The following is a 16,531-nucleotide window of genomic DNA, read 5'->3' as shown; positions in this document are numbered from 1 at the left end:
AAGCAGACTGAGGCGATCCGACACATCCTGCCCCGGCGGGCAGCTGCTGCCTCCACCCGTCCACCGGCTGCAGCGCCCCAGCCTGCTCGCCGCCAAGGGCGAGCCCCCGCGTCCGCTCGCACGCCACATCCGCAGCAGCCTTCAGCAAAGCGGCGCGGACGCGGTGGAACGTCCGGCGCCGGGCCTTCACGATGAATCCGCGAGAACCGTGGAAGGCTGGGTTCCATACTGAGACCCAAGCGTTGAGATCCTCCGTTTTTTTGAAAAATGGTGAGTGGAACTACTTGTCCCGAGCCCCGGCCTACACCAGATAGGGGCGCAGGCGGCTCGCACAGAGCACTGGAAGGGGCAGCACCATGGCGTTTTGGTAGGGATCCCAATTTGTCGGTCACCAACGTGACTCGGAGTGACCGACTGAAAGGGAACGTCTCGGTTACGTATGGTAACCCTCGTTCCCTGAAGGAGGGAACAGAGACGTCACATCCCGTCGCCACGGTTGCTGTAGCAACTTGGCTCGTTTAGTTTACACTCGAAGTGGATTGGTCTATCGAAGCGATATCCCAATTCGTCGGTCACCGACGTCTCCGTTCCCTCCTTCAGGAAACGAGGGTTACCATACGTAACCGAGACGTTATCTTAGTTCAAGTTTAGCACTGTCTGAACTGGGTTATTAATTAGTCCTGGATATGGTTTTGAGATATTAAACTGTGCAGTAAAATATTTGAATATTTACCAGATGAATAACTTAAAAAACAATTGGCCAAGTGAAAGGAAATCAAGTAGGTTTTACAAGGATTTGTAGTGCTGTGACGCATCTCATTGTCCCCACACAACTGAATTAATTTTGTAATAAATTTAAAATTAACATTATTGGCAAAAAAAAAGTTATATATTTAAGAAAAATATGTTACGTTTATATATTAAGTATGTATATATAATATAAATTATATGAATATAAATATATACATGTAAATACATATATATATTTTTTTTTTTTAAGAAGAAGAAGAAAACTGTGAAAGTTTTGTTTATCCATATTGGACTTTAATAAATATATAGCAATATGGAAGGGCAGTAAATTAAATTAAAAAAATATATATTTTTAAAATTAAATTACACACACACACACATACATATATACATACATATATATATATATATGTATTAAGCAGCGCAACTGTTTTCAACATTGATAATCGCACCTTAGAATGATTTCTGAAGGATCATGTGACACTGAAGACTGGAGTAATGATGCTGAAAATTCAGCTTTACATCCCAAGAATAAATTATATTTTACAATATATTTAACATAGAAAACAGTTATTTTAAATTGTAATGATATTTCACAATATTAATGTTTTTTACTGAATTTTTGGTCAAATAAATGCAGCCTTGATGATTAGAAGAGACTTTTTAAAATAAACTTACCATCCCCAAACTTTTGAACTCCTAACTAAATGCAAACCATTACTGTATTTTGACCCTTTAATGTATCTGCTTATTCCTTTCACTATAATATAATTGTTCCTTTCTTATATTTTGACTTTGATCAGACAATATGAGCAGCACACAATGACAGTCTTTCTCTGTGACTGTACTATGACCAAGAGAACGACCAGAACACCATGTCAACTGAACATAACAAAGAGCTCAGAGTCTGTTTGAACAAGACGCTGAGTAAACAGAGCTGCCTCCACGTGTACAGATCACACAGAATTATTATCACCCGTCCCTTCAACCCCATTACTGCCACACTATCTTCTTTCTTAACCATTTCTGATAACAAGAAACTATATGATAGCTGAATGGAATAGTTCAAATTCAAGAACTGGTTAACTTAAGCACATAAAAATGTTCAAACTTTAGCACTACAACACAAGTCGCAATTTCTAAGACACATTTCAACAAATACAACCATTCATTTCAACACTTAAAGATTCAGAGAGACCATAATGGTGTTTGGCAGTAGCTACAATTCAAGTGTCAAAGATTTACATCTTCTACTTTGAGCAGCCATCTAGATCTTACATTTTCACACCAACAAAAGCATCTTGATTAAAGCTGCTCAAGAATTTTTTTATTAAATTTTGATTAGATTTCAGGAACAGCAAGAAGAAAGAATTTAATAAGACCAAAGCAAAGAGACGTTAATCTGCTAATGAAGTTTCCTAAAATGCCCAAAAAACAATAAAAAAACAACAACAGAAAAACCTGGAATTAATAGTACCACTACCTTCCAGTCTGAAAACCCAAAAGCTCAAACAAAAAAAGTTTCCACATGCTTTATTTTTCATTAGTCGCTTTCCAAACATAAAAGTCCTTATTTTCTCCATTCGTCTTGTTTAAAACTCAAGTCAATGAATGAATGAAGTTTCTTAAAGGAGACATATTATGCCCTTTTTACAATATGTGAAACTTACAGATTAAAGGGCGGTAATATTATAATGAGATCCCTTTACCACGTCACCAAGGCAGCGGCTCATTTTTTCAGACGCTTGCAGGAAAAGGCTTACCAAAACAAAGTTACTGGGTTAATCTTTTTCACGTTTCCTTGGTTGGTAGATGCACCGGGGACCTGATTATAGCACTTAAAACCTGGAAAAGTCTGATTTTCATGATATGTCACCTTTAAAATGCCCCAAAAGCAACAGAAAAACCTGGAATTAACAGCACAGTTCAGTCTTAAACCTCAAAAAAGCCGGTTTCCAAAAGCTCTACTTTTTATTAGAGAAAATTTTCGAACACCTTTCATAAAAGTCCATCATATTTTCTACATTTGTCTTGTTTAAAACTCAAGACAATGACTGCAAAATGAGTATCAAGTCACGTTGCAAACATACTGTATTAACAAGAAGAAACAATTTAATACTAAGGTAGTTTCCTAAAATGCCCAATAAACAATAACAAAAAAAATAACAGAAACTTGGAATTAACGTCCAGTCTTAAAACTCAAAAAAGCAGGTTTCCACAAGCTCTACTTTTCATTAGAGAAACTTTCCAAACGTCTCTCATGAAAGTCCTTCTTATTTTCTCCATCCGTCTTGTTTAAAACTCATTGGCCAAGTCACAATCGCTGGCATTGCATTTCACCCAAGGTCAAGTAAAGCGCACGCTTACCTCTGCTTTCCTGTCAGCGGCTCAGCGCAGCGCTCAGGTAAATGTCTAATCTCAGACCGCTCGCTGCTGATGGTGGGAAAGTGCATAGCATGACAGCACGGCTGCACTGGAGGCCCACGGGGACGCTCTTTGTTTGAAATACTTTGCGGTCACACCCTGCTTTAGTAGCAATTGACTTGATTCCTCCCCTCCTCCTTACCTTTCTGAGGTCAACAGGCATCGCTCATGCACACACAAAAACTGCGCCCTAAGGACTCGCCTCATTTGCATTGTGCAACTGATAGAGCTGCACTGCGAGGGCGTGATCAGCGGTTCACTCAGCCTGAAAGATAAGACAAAGCACAGGCAGTGACTCAGTGCCACGCCGTCTCTACTCACACACATTAATTACCTGGAATTCAGGAGACACCTTTAGTTATAGCAGTTGATCTCAACTAGTGTTACTTCAGGACACAGATTTTACACTGGACATCAAGCGGTGAGCAAACACGATGCAAGAATTGGTGCATAAAACGTCAACAAAAACAAGGTGAATATAAAACCAGTAATGCATTTTATCATGAACTGCACTGGTCCAACAATATGGTTAATTATTAACATGACACAATAGAGAAATACGCAATTCTGGTTCTTAAATGTCAATCATTTCACCCACAACACACTGTGATCGACACAGATCATGTTTTGTTTTCTCTTTTTCCCTTCATTTATCTAATTCAGCTGACTTCTGCTAAGCAATAGATAATTTGCACCAAAATTATTTTGATTTCCTAACTGATCATATAGTTATTACATTAAATTATTTGTGCTTTCCTCTTTGATTGGGGTCAGTAAGATTTTTATAAGATTAAGAAAATGCTTATCAAGGCTGCATTTATTTGCTCAAAATACAGTAAAAACAGCAATATTGATAATAGAAATATTATTACAATTTAAAATCTCTGTTTTCTATTGTAATACATTTTAAAATGTAATTTATTCCTGTGATCAACGCTGAATTTTCAGCATCATTACTTCAGTGTCATATGATCCTTCAGAAATCATTCTAACATGCTGATTTGCTGCTCAAGAAACATTTCTGATTATTATGAATGTTGAAAGCAGCTGTGCTGCTTGATATTTGTTTGGAAATTATGATATGACATAATTTTAGTAAATATAAAACAATTTAATCAGGTTTATTTATATTGAGGAGCTACAACAAAATGAAAGGTTTTGTCCTTTGGGATTCTTGATTAGTTTAATTAATTAAATGCTCTTCAGTAACATTTAATGTGAAGAGAGTAATTATAGAACAAGCCTAATCAGGACATTAAAATGAGCAACAGCTGTGTGGTCTACTGTACTGATGCCTTTCCTTCTGAAAAGCTGTTGGCGACAGGAATGGTTGTTGATTCTGGATATTTGCATATAAACTGATGGAAATTAACTTGCTCTCGTTAGCTGGTGATGTAATTTAAATGCTAATGACGATGGTGTTGAGCTTAATCCCCCTTCCCAGTCAGTGGAATAAACCTGCAGTTTATATACTATAGACATGCACCTCATATACTGCGCTCACACTTACAGTTTTTACCTTTTGAGCAACAAAAATAAATTAATTAATAAAAACTGAATCAGGGACCCAAGTCAAATATTAATAAATTATTAGAAAAATATCAATTATAAATATATAATGAGATTATTTAAAATGCCATGGAATGTTGCAATAAATAAAAATACAATGATAAATAAAAATTAAAGAGGGACTGAATTTTTTTACAGGAAAAAAATAAAAGTACAATGAAACCTAAGAATGAATAAATAAATAAACTGAAAAATAACTAGATTTCATTATGAGAGCTGACACATTTTAAAGCATATTTCATGTCCTTTTTTTAACATGAAAAAATAAATGTACAAATGTACAGTGAAAATGTACAGTAAGCATAAACATTTCCATTTTACATGAAAATATAAATGCATTTAATGCTTTATTTATGCTTACATTTCATTATTCTTTTATTTTTTGAACATTCCATGTCATATTTCATCATTTCATTATATATATATATATATATATATATATATTAAATCGAGCATTCCATGTTGTATTTTATCATTCCACCATATATTTATACACCTGTTCCACCTTTATTTGATATTGTTGTAAGTCGCTTTGGATAAAAGCGTCTGCTAAATGACTAAATAAATAAATAAACTAAATAAATATTTATTTAATTCAATCTATTAAATCCTTCCATAACAATAATTTTGATGCAAAAATGATTTTTTTTGGTTCAGTGACGTATGTTTATTCACTGCATTAATCGAGGAGGTCATAACAGGTTGACATTTCTGATCAGTAATCTATCCTTGTTCATTAGCTTTAAGTCAAAGCTAACTAAGCGTGTTTCTCTGGGGTTCAATGCTGTTTAGCAGTTTTAGAAGTGAGGTAGGGTTGTAGGGGAAGAGACCCCTGTTATGTAGTCTGGTTACAGCGGTCCTCAACTCCATAAGACACACAAACACTTTACCCAGCAGAGAATCAGATGCATGTTCAGTCTGCACCATTCCAGATTGAGTCCTACCAGAATCTGCCTCAGTATTCCCAGAGTTCCTGTCAGGAACACGCTCTTCTGCCTCCTCGGATTCGTCTGAGCTCCCATAATCCACCAGTCGTGGGACATCGTTACCTGTTGACGATCTAGTGTAGGGAACAACATCCAGCGTTTTTGAAATAGCAGAAGGAGCTTGAATGGAAGGATCGGTTCTTCTTCCAGCACCATCACAATCTTCAATATGACGACAAGAGCTAGAGAAGGCCGTCTGGTCCTCGCGGAGAAGCTTCAGGTAGCGGACGCAGTACTCCAGGAAACACGTCTCGGAGGAGATGAGGAAGTCAAGCAGCACGCTGTGGTCGAAGGAGAGGGAGCGGAGCAGAAGTATGAAATGACAGTGAGGGTTACAACCCCAGAGTCTGAGCAGCTCAAACTGTGAAGAAAACAAAGGAATATTTGTCATTAACTTACTTTTATGTGTTAAGACATATTCTTAACTTATATATTTAATAATAAATATTTGTCATGAACTTACTTTTGTGTTAAGACATTCTTAACTTATACAGTGGTGTGAAAAAGTGTTGGCCCCCTTCCTGATTTCTTGAGCATTCATATTGCTTGTAGATATTATTGCACTTTGAGTGAAGTTAACCTGTGGCAAATTCAATTGAATGGGTATGATTTGGAAAGGCACACACATCTTAAAAGGTCTAACTGCTGATAATGCATAAGAGCTCAGAAACAGGGCCCTGAGGTCAAAAGAACTGCACGTAGAGCTCAGAAAAAAATCTGCTTCATTGAAGGGTCACAGAATCACGTAGCCTCCATTATCCATAATGGAAGAAGCTTGAAACAACCAGGACTCAGCTGGCCTCCTGGCCTAACTGAGCAATTGATGGAGAAGGGCTTTGGTTCAAATGTATATACTTTTAATAATAACTTTTATTTGTTAAGATGGTAAAACTTGGATTAGGGGACATATTAACTATTAAGAGTTTTCCCTCAATTCAAAAAACTGAAATAAGTACATTGCATAAGTATTCACTAAACTAAGTACTTAGCTGAAGCACCTTTACAGCCTCAAGTATTTTTGGGTATGATGCGTCAAGATTTGCACATAAGCATTTGGCAATTTTCTGCCATTTTTCTCCTCACCTCTCAAGCTGTCAGGTTGGATGGGGGCAGACACACATTTTCAGGTTTCTTTTCTGGGGCCATAGACAACTGTTTAAACTGGATGGCCTCCACCCAAACAAACTTGGTGCAAGAGTGCTAAAGGACAATATCTACTTCTCCCTCCATCATCCTTCAGTAGTGTGTGCCAAACCACCCGACCATAGGTACCGGTACCTATGTAACCAGTATGTACTAGATTAGAACCGAATCAGAACGCAGATTTCAGTGCCTCATTTCAGTGCTACATAAATGCTTGAGCGATCGATTGAAATATTTGTTCTCTGGTTCTCCGAAACGGATATAAGGATCACCGGCACCACATGTGAAAAATAATTTCCCGACTGAGAAAATTCACGAACGGCAGCAGGTATACCTATAGATATATCTATAGATACCGTTAGCTAGCTAAGCTAAACATTCTTAAATTAAAATGCCTAAAGCTAAACTTCCCTTTTAATGACTTGCAATGAGAAGCGTTTCTAAACCTGTTGTCCAACAAAAGAGAACACTATAACGTTTTTACTCCACAACTGCTTCCTTTTGTGATCTGATGTGGCTTCTTGTCACAGAATGAGGCAGAAAATATGTTCTATACTGTAAAAAGCATATGGTAAAAAGGCTATGTCGATTAGCAATGGATTATAAATATACTTAATTATGATGAAAATACCAAAGATGGCTTGAATAACACAGATACATATTAGGGATTTCCTGAGTTCTATTCCTTCTGTGATGCACATGTGGAGTTTCTGCGCGAAGGCGCCCTCTGGCGTCCAGTATGAATGAAACAGACATTAAATGTGTTTATAGCGCTCAGTAATGGCCAATCCATCCTATTTTGGGTAATTTTTTTTTAAGTATCGTTTCAGGCACCGGTATCGTAAAAAACCCAAACGATACCCAACCCTATTACCATTGTGTATGAAATGTGCTATATAAATAAATTTGCCTTGCCTTGCCTCAATTAACCCCTAATTTTCTGCTTATTAATAGTTAGTTGGGTAGTTGTTAAGTTTAGATATGGGGTATGATTAAGTGATCTAGAATATGGTCATGCAAAATAAGGCATTAATATGAGCTTTATAAGTACTAATAAACCGCCAATATGCTAGTAATATTCATGTTAATAAGCAACTAGTTAAGAGTGAGAATTGGTCCCTAAACTTGTCATGAGCTGGGTTTGCTTCTCTGTTTCTCTCTCACACACACGGGATTTCACACACACATACACACACTTACATATTCTATCATGCACACACACACACACACTCAGGCATGCCCATGCTCATTCTAGCTCTCATCTCCACCTGTTTGTCATCACAATCAGCGTGCGGGCTGCTTTGCGAGGACACCTGTTTCCACTCTGATCTATTAGTCACTCTATTTCTAGTGGTTGGGCTCACTGTTCTCTGTCGGATTATTGTGTGTCATGCATACGGTATTGTTTGGCCCTTCATGTCGATACAACCAGAGTTCTGACCATGTCTTGTCTTGCTTAGTGTGCTGTGCTCGTCTTAGTGTTCTCTCTGTCCGGTGGCTGCTTCCAGTGAGCCCAGCCCCACGAGCTCTCTCCAAGACGGGAGTCCTCGGAACCAGACCATCCTCGGTCGATTTGTGTTTCATCCAGTTCTGTGTCATCAGACGACAGACTGCCTTGTTTTGTGTCTTCAATAAAGACTGATTCTAACGGACTGCCTTTGCACGTGGATCCTTTACACCACCCGTGACAGAATAATCCGACCAAGGATGGATCCAGCAAGGGAGGAACCTATCCGATCAGCGGTGGAGATTCAGGGAGTCATGCTCGGCAGACATGAGGAGGAGTTGTCCTCCGCCCGTCACGCAGTGGAGAGTTTGACCGCACAGGTGACGGATTTATCTTCTCGTCTTCTACAGCTCTACCGAGAACCCACAACGTATTACGGCCGACATCCACCTTCCGAGCCGCGTGTTAACAACCCCCCCTGCTATGCCGGTGAGCCCACTGAATGCAGAGCTTTTCTGACTCAATGTGAGGTTGTCTTTTCTCTCCAGCCTCAGACTTATGCGGGAGATTCCGCCCGGATCGCCTTTGTACTTTCGCTGCTCACGGGGCGAGCTCGCGAATGGGGAACCTCCGCTTGGGAGGCACAGACTCCTTGCTGTGGTCGTTTCGAGCTCTTCAAGGAGGAGATGATCAAGATATTCGACCGATCCGTTTTCGGCCGCGAAGCTGCGCTCCTTCTCGCTGTGCTTCATCAGGGCAGAAGGTCTGTCGCTGATTTCGCCATTGAGTTCCGGACGCTGGCGACCACATGCGAGTGGAATGAACCTGCTTTGGTCGCTCGCTTTCTGGAGGGACTGAATATGGATCTTAAGGAGGAGATTTATGCGCGTGGACCGCCGACACAGCTGGATGAGCTTATTGAACTGGGCATTCGTTTGGACAGGTGCTTCGAGCAGCGGAGGTGGGTTCGAGCTTCTAGTTCAAGACCACCAGAGACCAAGGGTCCATAGGCCCTCATATGGCTTGTTAACTGAGGGGTGTTACAGAGTATTTGTTAAATATAACTAACAAAATACATATTGTGTGTCTGATTGGTCCAGACGCTACATTTGTTAACATTAGTTAATGTATTAACTAACATGAACAAACAATGAACAATACATTTATTACACTGTTAATCTTTGTTAATGTTAGTTAATGAAAATACAGTCGTTCATTGTTCATGTTGGTTCACAGTGCATTAACTAATGTTAACAAACACAACTTGTGATTTTAATAATGCATTAGTAAATGCTGAAATTAATATGAACTAAGATTCATAAATGCTGTAGAAGTATTGTTCATTTCATTCTTAGTTCATGTTAACTAATGTAAACCTTATCGTAAAGTGTTACCGAAAAAATAATACTTCTATTCAGCAGGGATCCATTCAATTGAATATTTTGAACATTTAAATGGTTACAAAAATAAATCTATTTCAACTAAAAGCTGTTCTCTTGAACTTTCTATTCATCTATGAATCCTGAAGAAAAATGTATCAGTTTTCATAAGAATATTAAGCAGCACAACTGTTTTCAACATAATAATGATAATTTTAAGAAATGTTTCCTGAGCAGCAGATCAGCATATTAGAATGATCTCTGAAGGATCATGTGACACTGAAGACTGACTGAAATACAGCTTTGATCACAGGAATAAATTAGATTTTAAAATATATTCAAATACAAAAGAGTTCTTTTAAATTGTTTACCGTTTTGCTGTATTTGTTATCAAATAAATGCAGCCTTGATGAGCAGAACAGACTTTTTTTTTTTTGGAAGAAATCTTACTGACATTTGAGTCTACTTTGAGTAAATATTGTAAAAAAATCTATATACATTTAATTTCAGTAATGCTGTATATGTCTATAGATATTAGCACTGGCCTCAGAATTACCCATATCAGTTGGAAGAAATACAGATTTTTGTACAGTTCCATTATAACAGGATGTATAAAACCAATTCCAAACCTTTTCTGATATAAATACAATCCAATCAAAATCTTGGCTGATTCCATCATGTCGTCATCCTGTTCAGCAAATACTACAGACGCCCAGGAGCAGCTGTGAGCGTCTGGAGTCACCAGAGTCCCGTGACACTGGAGGAACGACATGAGCTCTGTTAAACACCTACAGACGTCAATGTCACTCTGAGATCCTGAAAAACACAGGAAAGACACGCATTATACAGGGATACGTCACCCTCTGCTGGTGAACTTCATTAAATGGCATGTGTTATTAAATATGAGCCGAGGTTAAGCACTAGGAATTAGAAACTAGAAAGGCTGCATCTGAAATTGCATACTTCCCTTATATATAGTAGTAATATAAAGTAGTAAATGAGCAGAGTAGTGTGTCTGAAAACAGTAGGCAAAAAGTCCCGGGTGAGCTACTGTTTCTGACGAGATTCTAAAGTGTGCATCCGATGGACCCATGAGCCCAATGGAGAAGATTTGTGAATGGCAACTGAGAACTTATATATAACTTACTTACATTTTAATGGTTGCTAATTAATTACTTGTCCAAAAGAAGTTCCTACTCCGAGTATGCGATTTTGGACGTGGCCAAAAATTCTTACAGTCAAGTGATTTCCAAATGCTTTGTGAATCAGTTTATCCGAATCATTCAAAAAATGCAATTCATTTATGTTATGGTGGCACCAGTGTTTTAGTATTATTTAGCATTTTTAGTATTATTTATATACTTTGATAGCATTTATTAATATTTTGAACTAGCTTTTTTTTGTATTTTCAAGTTTTAATTTTTTGTCCTTTTTATGTGCTTTCGTCATTCTTATTCGTTTTTTTTTAAATTTCTATTCAGCTTTTATTTAGTTAAATTTATTTATATCTATTTTTAGTTTATTTTAGTTTAATAATTTAGTATTTAAATAGTATTGTTCGCGTATTTCAGTTTGTTGAAGTTTATTAAGTTTTTCATCGAATATTTATATTTTATTTTCAGCTTTATTTAAAAAAAACAAAAACAATTTTTAATGGGGTTTTTTTTGTTTTGTTTTTAAGTGACAATACAACACAAAATGGCACTGCTCATTCCAGAAATATCACAAATGTAATTTTTTTATTACGAAAATATTAAGCAGTATTATTATCTAGACTTGTTTTTTATAAAAGCACGTGTTTCTTATTCCTTAAAAATAAATTTAACTTGCATTCTATTAAAGCAGTAAGGGTGTTTTAATACCTAGCAACCATTTAGAACACCTTAGCAACCATTTATCAACACTGAAGCATTCGCTTATCAGTCTCTACCATATAGCATGTAAAACTCTTTTCAAACTTTCAGACATCAAAAATAATTTTTTTCCATTCAGTTGAGACTTTGTTAAAGGGATAGTTCACCCAAAAATGAAAATTCTGTCATTAATTCCTCCCCCTCATGTCGTTCTAAACCCGTAAGACCTTCATTCATCTTCTGTTTACGCTCAGCATGCGCGCGCTTTCTACTGAACGTAAACAACGCTGATTATGTTGATTACGTTCTGGGGTACTCTAAAAAATGGCGGAAGACGTAACTCGGGGAGAAGAATTGTTGAATAAATTATGTTATTATTGTTTTCTTTGCGCATAAAAAGTATTGTCATAGCTTCGTAAAATTACAGTTGAACCCCTGATGTCACATGGACGATTTTAACGATGTCCTTGCTACGTTTCTGTGCCTTGATCGTGATAATTACATTGCTGTCTATGGAGGTTCAGACAGCTCTCAGATTTCATCAGAAATATCTTAATTTGTGTTCCGAAGATGAACGAAGGTCTTACGAGTTTGGAACGACATGAGAGTGAGTAATTAATGACAGAATTTTCATTTTTGGGTGAACTATCCCTTTAAGCCAGCATGTAAAGTTTGTTTAATGAACCGTCATGTTCTAGCTGTTAGTAGGATACTGTGAAAACGAATGAACTCTAGTATGACAGTTACCTTTCAATGGAGGGGACTGAATGTTTACTTCCAGTGACTTCAGCAGAATCAGGCTCACGGCTCTCAGAATCACATTGTCCTTCTGCGTCCCGCCGAGACTCACATCACAGTTCCCACCAAAGAAACTGGCTTGAGCTTTCACAGGGACTTCCTTCAGCCAGCCTGCAAATTACATTGCTGTCTATGGAGGTTCAGACAGCTCTCAGATTTCATCAGAAATATCTTAATTTGTGTTCCGAAGATGAACGAAGGTCTTACGAGTTTGGAACGACATGAGAGTGAGTAATTAATGACAGAATTTTCATTTTTGGGTGAACTATCCCTTTAAGCCAGCATGTAAAGTTTGTTTAATGAACCGTCATGTTCTAGCTGTTAGTAGGATACTGTGAAAACGAATGAACTCTAGTATGACAGTTACCTTTCAATGGAGGGGACTGAATGTTTATTTCCAGTGACTTCAGCAGAATCAGGCTCACGGCTCTCAGAATCACATTGTCCTTCTGCGTCCCACCGAGACTCACATCACAGTTCCCACCAAAGAAACTGGCTTGAGCTTTCACAGGGACTTCCTTCAGCCAGCCTGCAGTGACTTCCTGTAGCACACCATGTGCCATGATCACCATGTCCTCCGTCAGGCCGTGATCTTCATGTGATTCACGGCCAACTTCAGCTGAAGCCCAGTCCTCCCCGGCTCTCCGCAGAAGACTTCTCTTCAGAAGATGCAGCGCTCGTTTCTTCACGAAGTACTCCACCCTCAGCTCTCACGACGTGAACCAGCGCTCGCGACTCAACGAATGCGACTCTCTGAACTGAAGAACAGACTCTGAATCTGAGCCGGGCAGCGCTGAGCACCTCCAGGAGGTCAAAGAACTCACGCATGCTTTCAGAAAGTTTCACCGGTTCTCTTTTGTGAGGTTCCTGTGTGTCTGGAGTCAGAAGGTTGGTGTACAAGCAAGCGATGGAGGAATCCAATCCAGAAAGAAGCTTCGTCAGAACATCTATGGAGAAAAACAAGCAGTCGGGATTAAGAGATCATGTCCTCTGAAGTGGGAAGGCAAAGTTTGGTTGTTTTAGTCCAATGTAAATCCATGCTCGTTTTATGTCTATAGTAACACAGTATATATTAAACCCAGAGTCTCATCCCAGTTATCATTTCTAAATGATTATTATATTGCTTCAAAAATAACTACAATATTTTGTAATTCATTTGGTACTACAAGCTGTTGTTTGACTGCCATTCTAATAATAATAATAAGAAGAAAATTTTTATTTTATTATTATTATCATTATTATTATAAAAAAACATGATCAATAATAAAACAATAACTTCCAATATGAAAAATAATTATAATAATTTAATATATAATCATTATTATCAATAACAACAACAATGATAATAATAATAATAATAATAATAATGTCACCTTATTTCCATTATTCTTTCATGTTGGAGGGTACTGTTTTATTATTATTATTATTATTAAAATGATAACGTCCAACATGGAAAAAATGGGTTTAAGGTGACTTAATAATAATAATATCACCTCATTGTTATTGAATGTTGAACAGTTTTATTATTATTATAAAAATGATAATGTCCAACATAGAAAAAAATGGGTTTAAGGTGACTTAATTATTTGAGAATAAGGTGATTTAATAAAAAATAATGACTCACCTATTCTCAAACCATTCTCTTTTTATGTTGGAAGGTATTGTTTTGTTTTTATTGTTATTGTTATTATTATTATTAGTCATCAAATGTTTGGTCAACACGTTATGCTGAATATACACAGATTTAACCAGATGTAACTTAGCAACTAATCACCATTTCTTGTTTTTAAGTCATTGCAAGTTCATTTAGGTTCAGATGTAAGTGAAAGTGATGATTTCTGAGTTGTTTACATTGTAATTACTCCATCTTTTCTACCACTTTTACATATTCAGTCAATTATCCAAATTTTCTCCTGAGGTCCTGCCTCCCTCGCCACCTCAGATAAAATAAAGCAATAAGCCCCAAGAAGCCGTGGTTTACAGTGAATTTATAACAGCTAAGGGGCGTTGTTATGCACGACGCAAAGCGGAGTTAGGTTTCACAAAATAAAACAGAGCAAATAAAGTGTAATGATATTAATAAAAACATTATTCTTCCGCCAAACAATGTAGTTCCTCAGAAACAGTTGTGGTTGCAACAAAGTGGTTGCCGAGCAACACACAGAAGTAAACAAAGGTGTATGTTTGTAGAGCAATTGACAACAGCTTCGAACTTGGCTCAGCCAATCAGAATCAAGGACCGGAACTCTCTGTTTTATAATCTTGCGTAAGGTTCTACGTGATTCTACTCCAGATAAGTCACATAAGCATAATAAACAGTTGTGGTTGCAACAAAGTGGTTGCCGAGCAACACACAGAAGTAAACAAAGGTGTATGTTTGTAGAGCAATTTACAACAGCTTCGAACTTGGCTCAGCCAATCAGAATCAAGGACCGGAACGCTCTGTTTTATAATCTTGCGTAAGGTTCTACGTGATTCCACTCCAGATAAGTCACATAAGCATAATAAAGCAACTCGGTCGGAATCATCTGTCTGTGTGTGAAGACTCTTCAGTACCTCTCTGATTCGGGCCTGTGTCTCCTCTCAGCACTGCTTTAATCACAGCGGTCAGGGACCACAGACAGGAGTCCAGTTCACTGCTGGACACTGATTTCTCAAACACTTCAGCGCACGCGTGTCTCCACATCCAGCTGCTGCCTCCCTGAAATCAACAATTACAGCACTTAGTCAAGAGAGAAACATCAGGCAAGAGAAACAGAGAGAACGCTGAAACCGTATAATACTCAGATGGATTACTAGATGATCTGTATGTCTACACACCTGTACAATTTATAATAGCACATGTTAATAATGATAATTCTTTACATTTATATAGCGCTTTTCTAGGCACTCAAAGCGCTTTGCATTGTGAGGGGGATCTCCTCAGAGATAACACCTCTTCCAGCAGCACCTAGTTTCCCAGGAGCTCAGCCCTGCTTAGCTTCAGTGGGCGACCAGTCTTGGGCTGCAGGGTGATATGGGTGCCGATGTTGGAAGTTATCTTAATGTACAGCACCAATACTCACAGAGATGCTAATGTCATTGATGATATATAGACTGACACGCACTTTGCAGATTAATGAGACACCAGCTTGTCTTGAGATCTGAGGAGAGAGACCTGCATCAAGACATCAAACGAGTCAAAACATATTCCACTGACAAATATGAATATATAAATCGAATAACAAAAAATGAACATTACATAAACTAAATTAAGCCCATTAATTATTAGAATTGTTTTTATCATTTCATCATTTTGTGCAATGTGTGTGTATATATATATATATAGAGAGAGAGAGAGAGCGACTACCAGTCAAAAGTTTTTGGACAGTAATATTTTTTATGTTTTTTTTTATAATTCTCTTCTGCTCACCAAGCCTGCATTTTTTGTAATCCAAAATACAGCAAAAGCAGTAATATTGTGAAATATTTTTACTATTTAAAATAACTGCTTTCTATTTTAATATATTTTAAAATGTAATTTATTCATGTGATCAAAGCTGAATTTTCAACATAATTACAGTCTTCAGTGTCACATGATCCTTCAGAAATCATTCTAATATGCTGATTTGCTGCTCAAAAACATTTATTATTATTATTATCAATATTTAAAACAGTTGAGTATATTTTTTCAGGATTCTTTGATGAAGAAAGATCATAATTTATCTTAACATTATACACTATACCAGACAAAAGCTTGGTATATTTAAATCATTATATATTTATTATTAAATTATGAAATTATATAAATTAATACTTTTTAGTTAGCAAGGATGCATTAATTTGATCAAAAGTGATGATAAAGACATTTATAATGTTACAAAATATTTCTATTTCAGATAAATGCTGTTCTTCTGAACTGTCTATTCATCAAAGAAACAAAAAAAATTATATTTAACGGTTTTCAACAATAATAATAATAAATGTTTTTTGAGCAGCAAATCAGAATATTAGAATGATTTCTGAAGGATCATGTGACTGGAGTAATGATGCTAATATTCAGCTTTGAAATCACATGAATAAATTACATTTTAAAATATATTTAAATAGAAAGCAGTTATTTTAAATATTAAAAATATTTCACAATATTACTGTTTTTCCAGTATTTTGGATCAAATAAATGCAGGCTTGTTGAGCAGAGGA

General features: G+C 37.0%; 1 protein-coding gene and 1 pseudogene across 1 annotated transcript in view; both read right to left on the bottom strand.

The window, feature by feature from the left end:
- Positions 1-3,390, bottom strand: part of LOC107742325 (ceramide synthase 2-like) — a 17,897-nt gene extending 14,507 nt beyond the window's left edge. Inside the window, exon 1 of the mRNA XM_016555245.1 lies at positions 3,118-3,390. The gene's annotated coding sequence lies outside the window, so the exon portion shown is untranslated. The remainder of the gene's footprint in view (positions 1-3,117) is intronic.
- Positions 3,391-5,414: 2,024 nt separating this feature from the next.
- The window catches only part of LOC107742324 (uncharacterized), a 15,652-nt pseudogene continuing 4,535 nt past the window's right edge, over positions 5,415-16,531 (bottom strand).

This window comes from Sinocyclocheilus rhinocerous, unplaced genomic scaffold (genome assembly GCF_001515625.1).
Source record: "Sinocyclocheilus rhinocerous isolate Xijiao unplaced genomic scaffold, SAMN03320098_v1.1 scaffold75, whole genome shotgun sequence".
Taxonomy (NCBI): Eukaryota; Metazoa; Chordata; class Actinopteri; order Cypriniformes; family Cyprinidae; genus Sinocyclocheilus; species Sinocyclocheilus rhinocerous.
This window is presented reverse-complemented; position numbering and strand designations above follow the sequence as displayed.